The sequence below is a fragment of the Nicotiana tabacum genome, chromosome 8 (assembly GCF_000715075.1).
Source record: "Nicotiana tabacum cultivar K326 chromosome 8, ASM71507v2, whole genome shotgun sequence".
NCBI lineage: Eukaryota > Viridiplantae > Streptophyta > Magnoliopsida > Solanales > Solanaceae > Nicotiana > Nicotiana tabacum.
Window position 1 is genome coordinate 83,674,186 of NC_134087.1, and position 13,495 is coordinate 83,687,680.

Sequence of the window (13,495 nt, forward strand, 5' to 3'; positions counted from 1 at the left end):
CTTCATCGTCAAAAGCTGCTTCAGTTTCTCAGTGGTCTGAATGAGACCTATAAGCAGGCAAGGAGGCAGATTCCGATGAAGACATTTGAACCAACCTTGAACCAAGCCTATACGTTGATAATTGAGGATAAAAGCCAAATATCATGTCTATTTCAAGCCTTAGGAGCTAGAAGATATCCTATTGCTATGCAAGCTGGACGAGGACAAGGCTACAAAAGGAAGAAGTCATTCATGAAATGTGACTACTATAAGATGATTGGACACTTGGAAGAAGATTGCTACAAGTTGATAGGCTACCCTGTAGATTTTAATGCTAAAAGGAAGGTTGTGGCCAATTGTGCAACTGGTAATGCTGAGCATGAAGAATATGCACACACGGCTGGAGGAAGAGCACACAATGATGGTCATGTAGGAGGGCACTTCTTCACTGAGAATCAGTATAGGAAAATCCTAGATATGCTGAATAAAGATACCACAATTCCACAAGTCTACATGACAGGTATTGCTACTGTACTAATGACTGATAATCTTAGTAAGAAATGGATAGTTGATTCTTGTGCGACTCATCACATAGTTGCTTCCCTAGATATACTACACTCTAAGACTGAGTTGAAAACTGGTATAGATCAAGTACATTTACCTACTAGTGAGAACACAAATATATCTCACATTGGTAGTGCAACATTTTATAAAAACATAAATATTAAGAATGTTTTATATGTTTTTGACTTCAAATCCAATTTGTTGTTTGTGTCAAAGCTCACAAAAGAACTCAGTTGCTCTGTTCATCTCTATCCTGACTTCTGTGTATTTTAGGACCTTTGGAGTGGCAGGGGTGAGGAGGATTGGTAAGGAAAGGGGAGACCTGCATGTGATGAAGGATGAGCTCATTGCTAGAGGTTTGAGGTAAGCATAAGTTGCAGCAGTCCAGAAACCATAAGTAGATGGCATTTTCTGGCATAAAAGATTAAGTCACACCTCTGTCAGTACAATGAAAAATATGGAATCCTTACAGCTTAAAGATCTTGATGTGAATAAAGACTGTTCTGCCTGCCCCTTAGCTTTTCCTAGAAGTGTTACAAAGAGTGGTAGTCCTTGCTTTTGCACATGGACGTTTGGGACCATACAAATTTTTCACACATGATAGAAAATACTACTTTCTAATAGTTGTGGACGATCATTTTAGGTATACTTGGGTAAATTTACTATAGTTGAAAAGTAATGTAATTATTGTGTTACAAAAGTTTCTCTCTATACTAAGAACACAATTTGGAGTAGCAATTAAGATTGTTAGAACTGATAATGGATGAGAGTTTTTAGTAAACAGTGCATTGAATTACTTGAAGTCGATGATATTATACATCAAAGTAGTTATGCATATACTCCCTAACAAAATGGGGTGGTCGAGAGAAAACATAGACATATATTAGATACTTCAAGGGCCCTAAAATTTCAGGCAAATGTACCAACTAAGTACAATGTATTACTACTGCTATTTACATTATGAACAAGCTCCCTTATATTATTCTGTAAGGCAAAACAACCTATAAACTTCTACATCTTCAGAAGCATTCTCTTGAGAATTTAAGAGTTTTGGGATGTCGGTGATATACCACCACTATGATGCATGAAAATAAGTTCTCAGCAAGAGCTAAACCTGTTCTGCACCTGGGCTATTCAGACATACAAAAGGGCTATAAACTTTTGGACCTTGCAACTAATCATTTTTTGTGTGCAGAGATGTTGTATACAAAGAGCATATTTTCCCATTTGCTTAGTCTTCCTCATTGCATCCTATTAATGTTCCTGCTAGGGGAGTGTATCATTTGAGCATGAACCATTACAGAGATATGTTGCAGATCATACACTTGAAACATTAAAGACACCTGCTACAAATCATGCACCTGAAGATGAAGCTGATACATCTGATGACTTTGATGCAGTCCATGAAGTTCATGAAGATGATGAAGCTGATACAATCTGAGAAAATGCCCTCATTTCTCATGTTGAAGAAGGCAATGTTGATGTTGCAGTATCTAAATAAGTACCTTAACCTCAACAAGCTAAACATGATGATCATACAAAAAATGATCCTGCACCAGGCCAATCTCTGGATGTTGAATGCATAGAGGTTGTACCTGAATATATACCCTCAGAAATCAGAGGTCAAGAGCCAAGAAGATTTGGCAGAAGCACCAAAAAACCTATATGGTTACAAGATTATGTTACCAAGAGCAAAGCACATAATATGACACTATATCCTATTTCACACTATTTGTGTTATAATCAGCTTTCACATGCATGTAAAAGCTTTGTGGAAAAGGTCTCAGCACTCACATAACTATAGAACTTCACAGAAGCATCAAGAGACAAGAGATGAGTTGAAGCAATGAAGCAGGAAATCAATGCATTTGAGGATAACGTGACATGGTAGATAGTAGACTTGCCTAAGGGAAAGAACATAATTAGATCAAAATGGGTGTATAAAATAAAGTATAGAGCTAATGGAGATGTTGAAAGATTTAAGGTCAAACTAGTAGCAAAAGGATACAGCCAAAAAAGGGGTTAGACTACCATGAGACCTTTTCACCAGTTGCCAAAATGGTAATTGTGAGGCCAGTTATTGTAGAGAGATCTCCATAAAGAAGTATATATGAAAATGCCTCAAGGTTTTAGAAGACAAGGGGAGACTAAGGTATGCAAGCTAGTGAATTCCTTATATGGACTAAAACAAGCTTCAAGACAATGGAACATCAAACTTACAGAGGCACTTCTTGAAGCAGGATATAAGCAAAGTCTATATGACTATTCACTGCTTACCAAGAAGAAAGGAGCAGGATTTGTGGCTGTTCTTGTATATGTGGATGATATGCTCATCACATGAAACAGTGAGCAGTTTATTTAGGAAATTAAGATGTTTTAAAACAAATTCAAAGTAAAAGATTTGGGAGAACTGAATATTTCTTGAGAATTGAAGTTATGATATTCAACAAAGGGATCTTACTAAACCAAAGGAAGTAAGCCTTGCAATTGATTTCTAATCTAGGGTTGGGAGCTACTAAATCAGTGGTCACACCAATAAATATGAGTCAAAAATTTACTTTAGCAGAATTTGATGCACATGTTGGGGTGTTTGGAGATGAATTGATGAAAGATGCTACAGGTTATCAGAGATTGATTGGGAGGTTAATATATCTGACTATCATAAGGCCAGATATAGTATTTGTTGTGCAAACACTTAGTCAATTTATGCATACACCCAAGCAGTCTCACTGGGAAGCAGCAATAAGAGTTCTAAGGTATATAAAACTGAATCCAGGAATGGGAATCCTACTAAGCAGCAAAAGTGCAAATAGTGTGACTTGCTTTTGTGATGCAGACTTGGCTGCATGTCCTAATACCAGAAGGTTAGTAACTGGTTTCTTTGTGAAGTTTGGGGAATCATTGGTGTTATAGAAGTCTAGGAAGCAACAGACAATGTCTAGAACCTCAGCATAAGCAGAATATAGAAGTCTTGCAACAACTACTGTAGAAGTAGTTTGGCTACTTGGGTTGTTCACAAAGTTTGGAGTTTCAATTGAGCAGCATGTGAGTGTGTTTTATGATAGTAAGACAGCCCTACAGATTGCAACCAATCCTATATTTTACGAGAGAACTAAGCATATAGAGATTGATTTCCACTTTGTGAGAGATAAGACCAAAGATGGCAAGATCAAGACTCATCACATAGGGACAAAGGAGCAACATGAAAATCTATTGACTAAAGGACTTGGGAGAGTACATCATGAATATTTGTTGAGCAAGCTTGGAGTGCTTAACATTTTACACCCTCCAGCTTGAGGGGGAGTGTGAGAATATGAGGTAGTATGACAGTTGGGCAAGGCAGTTAGCCAGCTATCACCAACTAGTTAAGGTTGTTATAGTTAGTTGGCATTAGTTGATTGGGAATTTTGTAATTACAATCTCCAATATACTAGAAAGTTACTTACCAATTATTCTCTCTAATGCTCATCTTCTCCTCTAAACACAACCGACTAGTTTGGACTTCCATTAACGGAGGTTGAACAGTGACTAGAATCAGCTCGATTCACAGTCCAAAGCCATGTGAACGATCTCCCAAGAAAGTATGTACTCAATATAGTACATTGTGAGCACATGATTTTTGCCCGACAAAAAATATTCCTACAAGATCGCAAGTAGATTTTTTCCAGTTTATTTTAATGTTTGTAGAATTTTCAGGAATTTCTTGGTATTTGTTGGTTGCATTTAATTACATATTTGATTATTTAAAATAAAAATAAAAATACAAAATACATCATGCATTACATTTTAGATCTCAATTGTATTTAATATATAAATAAAAAAATCAAAAAATATTGATTCATTCTTGCACTTTAGTTTAATTGCAATTACTAATTTTTCTTTCATTAATTTTAGGTTAATTAATTATTTTAGTGCTGAAAAAAGATAATTATTTTAATTTTACATATTAGATTTTATTTAGGATTTAGTTTAATTTTAGAAGTTTTAAATAAATCAAGTAAAGGAAAAGAGGGCTATATTAACGATTTGGGCTTGATTTTCCACAGAGCCCAAATTTCCCTTCCCCAACCCCTATGCCCAATTCCCCTTTACCCGATCCAGCTTTCCCCCTAGTTATCAAAACGACGTCGTTTGGCCTTTGTTGATCCAAACCGTTGATCTTCAATGATCCAACGGCTGGGAACTAAACCCCCCTCATTTCCTTTATTTTGTCCGAACCCCCCCTAAACCTAAGACCAAACTCTCATTCTCTCATCTCCCTTACACCCTCTCCTAAACCCAAGCCACCCCAATTCTCCAGCCGTTCACCACCAGCCGCCACTCCATCATAAATCGCTTCACGGCAGCGGCGGCGGCGCTCCAAACTCGCCCAAATATTCACCAAACAATCCCCGTCCTCACTTCTTTCCAAGATCCCAAATACCGTCTCTCAAATCCTTGTGGTTTTCTACAATTTTTAGATCCAAAAATTGACAAAATTATATTCTGATTCCTTTCTACTTTTCTTCGATATTTTTGTTCAATCCAGCTCAAATCTTGGTAAAGCTAGTTCCCTTGGCAAGAGAAATAGATCTATGTTGGTTTGGCTCTCTTCAAGCCGCGGAATCAGGCCAGTCACCCTACTATCCACCGGAATTCCATAGTCTTGTGATGGCATTCTCCAGACCAAGCTAGGGTCCTTATCGTAACACGCATCCACTATACATGTTTCTTTGAGCAAGAATCAGTTGCTCGTGTGACGATATCGACCCCGAATTGGATCGCTTGAAATTAACAGTTTGTCGTCCTCGGGTATTTCTTCCATTCATTTTCCTTTCCCCAATCAATCTGATTTAACAGTTCTTATTCTTATTTTGCTTTTTTGATCAATTGTCATTTTGTTGTTTTACATAATGTAGGTTAGTTTAATTATAATGTTCATTTGTTAACTACAATTTATTTTGGTGAATTAAATCAGTTTATCAGAGTTTAATTGAGTTTTAATTGATAAATTATTTTGTTTTGCTTTATCTCCGATTGGGCCTTAATTGTTTGAGGTTAGGGTTGTTGAACGCAATTAGGTATTAGGAGAGTTAAAGGGGTAATAACACAAACTTATAGGGGTAATTGAACAATAAAGAAAACTTAAAGGGGGTGGGTTAAAAGGAAATTGAGATAACGCAATTAGAGGGTTCTAGAACTTGGTAGCTGGCCCTATTTGGCAATACATACCACTGAAGCCAATTAGAAATGGCCAGCTGTCCCATTTTAGTTAGAAAAGATGCTTTTCTTGAAATATTAGGGCTGTTTTGAGGGAATAATTCCCTTATCTTTAGAGGTACTTGGGATATTTCATATACTATATATATGACCTTCCTTACACTGAATAGGCACGAAAAACAGACCCTAAAAAACTTCTGAAAAATCCAGCTCTCAACTTTTCTACTTCCTCACTCTTTACAAAGTTTGGAGAACATCTTTTTTGGATTTTCTAGGTTCTTTAGCTGAGATACAACTTGACAATGAAGCTGGTTTGATTATTACTGTTGTTCCTTGTTGTTGAGCCCCTTGTTTTCCTGCTACCCTTAGCTGATCTTTGAACATATTTTCTGGTTTTGCTTGCAGTATCCAGGTACCCCTTTTAAAACCTTGGATTGCAAAATGAATATGAAGATGTGTGTGTTTTGAGGCTGATGCAATCAGTCATTTTTCAATAATTAGCTCTTATGTTCTGTTAATTCGTATATTTTTTCTCTTGTTAACCAATGTCATGCTTGGCCTATTATTAATAGATATAGATTTGTATTTGGCACATAAATTTTTCATTGTAATATATGAATTTCTTGGACTTTAGCTTTTATGTTAAGAATCTCGCGGAAAATGTTAAATGTTCGAATTTTAGCCAAGTGGATATACAATGTGATTGTGAGAATTTGTCTATGCAATCTTTGGTTCTGGAACTATGCTGGAGTCATTAGAACATTTTGTGTGATGAGTTTGTGAATTATATTTGAGGATTGGCTACCACTGTTGCATTCAAATTCGTGAATAAGGTTTTTCATTTCATCCTTTGGGTCATCTTAGTTTGGAGTAAATCTACTGGTTCTCTTTAAATGACCTCTCATGGAAATGATATAGTTGCAATGTTATAAAGTTCTATGGAGAAAAATAAATATAATTGTGTGTTATGAATATGGCGAGATCATTTTTTTTTGCTTTAATACGTATGTGTGTGTGGTGTTTGCTGTAAATAGAAGCCTGACAATCTGTATATCCTTTGTGGTGAACAAAATTCATAAAAAGGGATGAAGTCAGATTAGGAGTGCAGAAACTATAATATTTTGTTAAAATGAACAATATTGTTTTCAAGACAATTTTGTTATTCGTTGTTATAATGATATTTGATCCTATTGTTACAATGTTGTGAATTGATTGAAAGGTTTGTTGATTGCCCCTATATAATGTTTGGGATCTAACTGGCTTGGTCCATTTTTATCGCACTAGGCCCATGGTTGAAGCTGTCATTTGGCTTTAGATGAGTCATTTAAATAAGGCGTCGTATTGCATAATAGCAAAACCAGAACTGAACTTTGGCCATAATTTGACTCCCATAGTTCACGGCTTCGTAGTAATCTCAGATTAATTTTAGGAATAATGAACCTCGTAGCTTGCTTTAGATGCGATTAATAATAAATGATCATGGTCGTGTACACGTTCACGTGACATAATCATGATTCTAAAAAATAAATTGAGGTATGTATTCGCGCAACTTCGGCCAAACCTGATTAATATTAATAAAGTGTTATTAATTGTGGACACGTACGCATGACATGATTTCTTACGCGCCAAATGAAATGAGTACACGTACGCATGACTCGTTTTAGGTTAATTTCATAATTAAAAGAGGTGAATGCACATAGGTTCTAAAATAAGTAATTAGACAATTTAATTAAGCCAGGTATGATTAAAGCGACCGTGCTAATACCACGGAACTCGGGAATGCCTAACACCTTTTTCTGGGTTAACAGAATTCCTTACTCGGATTTCTGTGTTCGCAGACCATAAATAAGAGTCAACTTTCCTCGATTCAGGATTTTAAACCGGTGACTTGGGACACCATAAATTATCCCAAGTGACGACTCTGAATTTGAATAAATAATCCCGTTTTGATTATTGTCACTTTAATTGAAAAAACTCCATTATATCCCTTTGGGGTAGAAAAAGGAGTTGTGACAGCTCTGGCGACTCTATTGGGGACAAGAATCCAGAATCTCTGGTTCAGCGTTCAAGAATTTGAACTTGTTAATGTGATTTTTACTTGGATTTATTATTGTTGATATTACTGTATTTGTGTACCTAATGTGCTAACTGTTGCTTATTTATCGCTTTGGTATTATTTGAATTGTATTAAACTGTCTTCTTACGCCTCCCATCTGAGTCTTCTAAAAAATGGTGCACACATTCGCGTGGCCTACATTTCTGTTTGAAGTTATACCAAATAGAGCGAGGTTGGGCCAGCAACAAAGCCGGGTAGACTTTCGTGCTCCCGGTACGTTGCCCTTATCTCGGTTCGAGCTGTCCGCTCGGGTAAGCCAAGTCTAGAACATAACCCCAGGTTTAAACCTAGAATAACATAAACTCATGCTGGATCCCTAGCAGGAACGTTTGTTTGCATCATGTGCATTTAACCTTGGGGACTCAACATAGGGGTTGGGTCCGTCTAGGATAGGTGTACCCAAAATAACAGACCATCCTGATGCATCCTACGTGCTATGTGAACATTTATTTGTTTCGGCTTGCATGTTGACCGACTAGAAAATAAAAATTAAGAGAAAAATCAAGAGTGACGTATGAAGGAAATAAAGCCCAGTTCTGTTTACAGCTGTATTTGAAAATTTCTTGAAACTCTACCGAAATTTCTCAAAAAAAGAGTTAAGAAAAAGAGTCATTTCAAAATGAGTCAATAACATGTCTCTTCCGATTTTATCAAAATTGACCTAACTACGCAGGTCTGATTCTCACCGGATATAGGATACGTAGGCAACCTACATAAGGTTCGGCCTCATTTTTGCAAAAAAATAATAATCAAATAAAGTCTAGTTCAGGGCTTTGGTCAAAAGAATAAGCCGACCCAACTTCGGTTATGTCTTAAGCCGTTCTTGCTGGGATAGCCTTAGAGTATCTTTCAATTATCGAAGGGCTATTTTCGTAAAGAACGGATAAGTCTTTCGGTAAGGTATCATTTTTCCATAAAGTAACTTCCCCGGCCTCAAAATTTATTTGGAATTGTGAAGGGGCCACGTTTACAAAAATGACCACTTTTGCTAAAATAGCATGGGGGTAGGGGGCCCATTTTCCGTTGATTTTCTCTTTTAGAAATTGAAAACTTGTTTCACAAAAGAGTCCACCGGAGCCCATCCCTAAACTTAACCATCCACAGGTACAAATGAACACTGTCCAGAACCCGTCATAATTGGTCATAGAACAGGCTCAGCTGCAACTTTGTATGTAGTGGAATGATCTAGATGAAGATGGTCGGGATTGAGTAAAAGAGCAATTGGGTGCCCTTATAGACATTATGGAAATCAAACCACCGGAGGATCTAATCAAGGCTTCGGTAACTTTTTGGGATCCTGACCACAATATTTTCCGTTTCTCAGATTTTGAGCTCACCCCTACTCTGGAGGAAATAGCCGGATATATTGACTTTGGCCGGGTCTTGAGAAAACAACAACTTATATTCCCAAGGGATCCCTCTGTGCACAAATTCTTTGATCTCCTGAATATCAGTAAGCAAATGAAGAAGGTCCATGTAAACAGAGGATGTTGTTCCTTCTACTTCTTGTATTTTAGGTTTGGGAACTCAGATGGGTTTGAAACGCACGAAAAGGGATTAAACAACAAACAATATAAGAGCATCTAGCAAATTCATCGTTGGTTCGCTTTCATAGTGGCATTTTTGGGAATTATAGTCTTTCCGAATGCAGAAGGGACAATAGATATCTGCATGGCCAGAATTGCACAAACGTTCATTACTAAAAAAAGATCATACACTTGCTCCATTAGTGCTGGCAGACATTTATCGAGCATTAACATTGTGTAAGTCCGGGGCTCAATTCTTTGAAGGTTGTAACGTTCTTCTGTAAATATGGTTATCGAGCATCTCTGCCATCACCCCAAATTCATGAGTTATGGATCGAGCAAGGACAACTTCATCGAGAGTTATGAGGAAATGGTGAAAGACTACAATTCTCCAGAAGGGTTTGAAGTCTGGGTCTCCCACTTAAGAACTCTAAAGAAAGTCAGATTGAATGGACTCTAGGATGGCTTTCGGTAACGGAAGTCATACATATGACGTCTAAAAAAGGCTACCTAATGTTGATGGGTCTAAGAAGTGTCAAACCATACACACCGCAAAGAGTATTAAGGCAGTTGGGAAGATATCAAGTGGTACCCGATGATGCAGATTTGAGTACCCAAGTCATTGAGCTACACCTAAAAGCAACATTACCCGAGGCTTTAGTACAACAAGATTGGAATGGTTGCCAATATCTGAAAAATGACACCCAGGTACCAGATCTTGCGAGAGGGGAAGTGGATCCAGATTATGCCATGTGGTTTGAAGAAGGTCTTGTGCAAATAATGAGCCCGAGCCTGAGCCCGAGAGGCTCGCCAAGAGACCTCATGTTCAGGCCTTTGATGATAAAGTCCGAGAAAGGTTGGCCTGGGGAGAAAAGAAGAAAAAATATCAAGCCGCCATTCACACCCTAGAAGAAAAATTAAGAAACGTCAAATTCAATAATGATCTCCAGGTGCAAGAAGCTGAAGGTGAAAGGAGAAGGTTGGCCCAAGAAAATGAAGCCCTCCGAGCCCAGGTCCAGAAGATGAAAATAGTAGCTGAGAATCCTCCAGAAGCGGAAAAGAGAAAAACTTATAAACGGTCTTAGGCAAAAAATGTGTGACTATGGTGTTGATTTGGAAATTACTGAGGGTGAACTAGCAAAGGCCCGAGCAAAGTTGGCTAGGAATGCGGACAAACGGGCAAGTTTCGTTCAGCAGTTGAAGGAAAAGTACGACAAAGGAATCACGGGTCAGAAGAAAAAACTCAATACCCCTGAGAACGAAATGGCCAAGCAAGCGAAGAACTTCAAAGCAGAAAGAGAGCATTGCTATGCTTTGATGTCATAACTGGAAGAGGACTTGCAGCAATTGTAAGAGCAAAACCACATAGCCACACAAGTTTTGGAGGCCAGATCTCAATAAATTGGACGTCTGCTCTAAGAGAAGGGCGTCATCAGGGAGAGGATTAAAAGAATTGCTGACTATATTGTGTTGAAGTGTAATGAATGTGAGGACATGACCAGATCTATGTTCTTTGCTGCAGTGATGATTTTTGTCCGTCAGATAATGGACGACCTATATCGCCTCAAAGAAGATATGGCACGTAGGCCCGCCGTGAGACCGACTAATGTTCCGCAGGCCCCTGGAGTAGTATTGGAGGCACTTATGTATTCCTACTTTTATTTCTGAGTCTGTATTTCAGTTTCTTTTAGAGTCTGGTAGTCCACTTTGAGTCTGTGTTGGTTTTTCAGTTCTTAAGTCTGTATGATGGAGTCGTTGTAATAGAGGAAAATCAGAATGTTTTTATTTAATGAAATTTGAAAACCCAAAAATGTTTTTTTTTCTTTTTCGCATTTGTCCCCTGAACTACGTAATGATCTGATTCATGCGGCGTCATGATACGTAGGCAATCCCCATAGGATTCGATCATAACCATAAAATGAAAAGAAAAAATGAAAAGACAAAAAAAGGAAAAAAAATTGAGTGAAAAAAGGATGGTAAAACGAGAGAACAAAAGCGAGTGCAAATATAAAAGGGGAGAGACAAGAACCAAGTAGGAAAATCAATAGTGACTAAAGAAAGGCAGGAGTGAAAAGAAAAGAAAAAAAGAAAAGAGAAAGTGCAAAGAGTTAGTTAAGGCCGGGATGAAGCATGCAACCGTTCAAATACACGATAGAAGCATTTAACTGTTTAGGTGTATTGCATCTCAAACGTGCGGTTGCCTATCTGTTAAACTCTTAAACACTAACAAGTTCGCTATTGTTATTGAGCACAAGAATGTGGTTAGTTTGTTCGGCATTCTGGAAAGCCTCCCATATAATACCAGTTCTAAACACACGGCGATCATGGCTGGCAAAGAATTGGACGCGAGTGTTATTGACCCGCTGAGAGAGGTGGAGGAATCTGAGCCTAGTTTGAAAGAAGACTTACATAAGTTGAAGCACCAAATGACCAAAATGTACCAGGCATGGATGAAAGGGCATCTTCCACCATCATACTCCGCCAACCCTACTTTCATCCCACCACTAGCTCAATCTCAATAGCACCCATTGTTGATCTATCCTCACAACATGCACCAAGTTTCACCCCTTACCACCACTATCATGGTACCACTTCCCAAACCATCCAAGCTCCACTAGCCAAAGCAACCACATACCCTGCTCCGCCGGCTACCCCTGTCTTCGTAGCACCTCCGCCAGCTATATCGATCTTCCAGTGAGTCGGCATTCCAAGCCCAAGATAACTAGTACTATGCCCCAGAGCCTACCTTCAACGTCCCAGATCACTACTCCTACACTCCCCACTTTAACTTCATGTCAAAACTGAGAAGCCACCCAAAAACACGGAGCAAGAGCTGATATTTAGGAAGGTAAAGAGATTGGAGCAGTCGCTGAGAAATATGCAAGGGTTAGGGGGCCAAGTGAATGTGGCTTATAAGGATCTGTGCTTGTTTCCTGATGTCCAGCTACCTGTCGGATTCAAACTGCCTAAGTTTGACTTGTATCATGGGCACGGAGACCCTGTAGCCCACTTGAGAGGATTTTGCAGCAAAATGAGGGGAGCCGGTGGGAAAGATGAACTGTTGATGGCATATTTTAGCCAAAGTCTGAGTGGTGCAGCATTGGAGTGGTACACCCGCCAAGACAATAACAGGTAGTACACCTGGGATGATCTGGCCCAGGCTTTCGCTTGGCACTTCCAGTACAATGTAGAGATTGTCCCAGATCTCATATCTTTGACTAAGATAGAGAAAAAGCCCAGTGAGAGTTTCAGGGAGTATGGTTTCCGATGGAGAGAACAGGCGGCACGAGTCAACCCTCCAATGGAGGAAGATGAAATGGTAGAGTACTTTCTTCAGGCCTTGGAGCCTACTTACTTTGGTCATTTGATCTCGGCCATAGGTAAGTCTTTCAATGAAGTGGTGAAGATGGGAGGAATGGTAGAGGAGGGACTCAAATCGAGCAAGATTATGAGTTACTTTGCCATCAAAGCAACTACATAAGCAATCCAGAATGGCACCGGGGGCGTGTTAGGGAAAAAGAAGAAAAAAGATGTTGCTATGGTCGTTTCAGGATTGTGGCATGGCCCAAGGGGCTCCCCTCACCATTATACCCAGCCTCGACCCCAGCCTCAAACCTACACCCAAACTCCATATAATCTACCCCAACACTACTTCCCACCACCAGAACCTCAGTATTCAGTCAGGCTACCCCAATACTATGTCCATCACGAACAGTCATATGCTCAACCCCCTCCTTACCCGCAATGGTGTGCCCCAGCTCCACAAAACCCTGACCTACCTCTACAAACATACCGAAACCCTACTACCCATCTTTCGGCCCAAGCCAGAGTACAAAAAGGAAAGGCAATAGTGGAAACAAACTTTCACTCTGCTTGGAGAGTCTTACGGCAGTCTGTTCCAGAGGTTGAGACAATTGGACATTCTAAGGCCGATTGAGTCGAAATTACCAAATCCCCCTCCGAAAAACCTGGATTATTCCCTCAGATGTGCATACTATTCTGACACTCTAGGGCACGACATAAAAAAGTGTTGGCATTTGAAGAGCGCTATCCAGGAGCGTATTGATACAAACCAAATTGTGGTCCACAGCCCGAAAGTGCCAAATATCAA

At 39.0% G+C, this 13,495-nt stretch overlaps 1 long non-coding RNA gene across 1 annotated transcript; it reads left to right on the plus strand.

The window, feature by feature from the left end:
* The first annotated feature begins 5,863 nt into the window (after nucleotides 1-5,863).
* LOC142162752 (uncharacterized) lies at nucleotides 5,864-11,179 on the plus strand. The gene is made up of 2 exons (XR_012694112.1): nucleotides 5,864-6,154; nucleotides 8,963-11,179. It is a non-coding gene; the product is annotated as an uncharacterized LOC142162752 (long non-coding RNA).
* The last annotated feature ends 2,316 nt before the right edge of the window (nucleotides 11,180-13,495 follow it).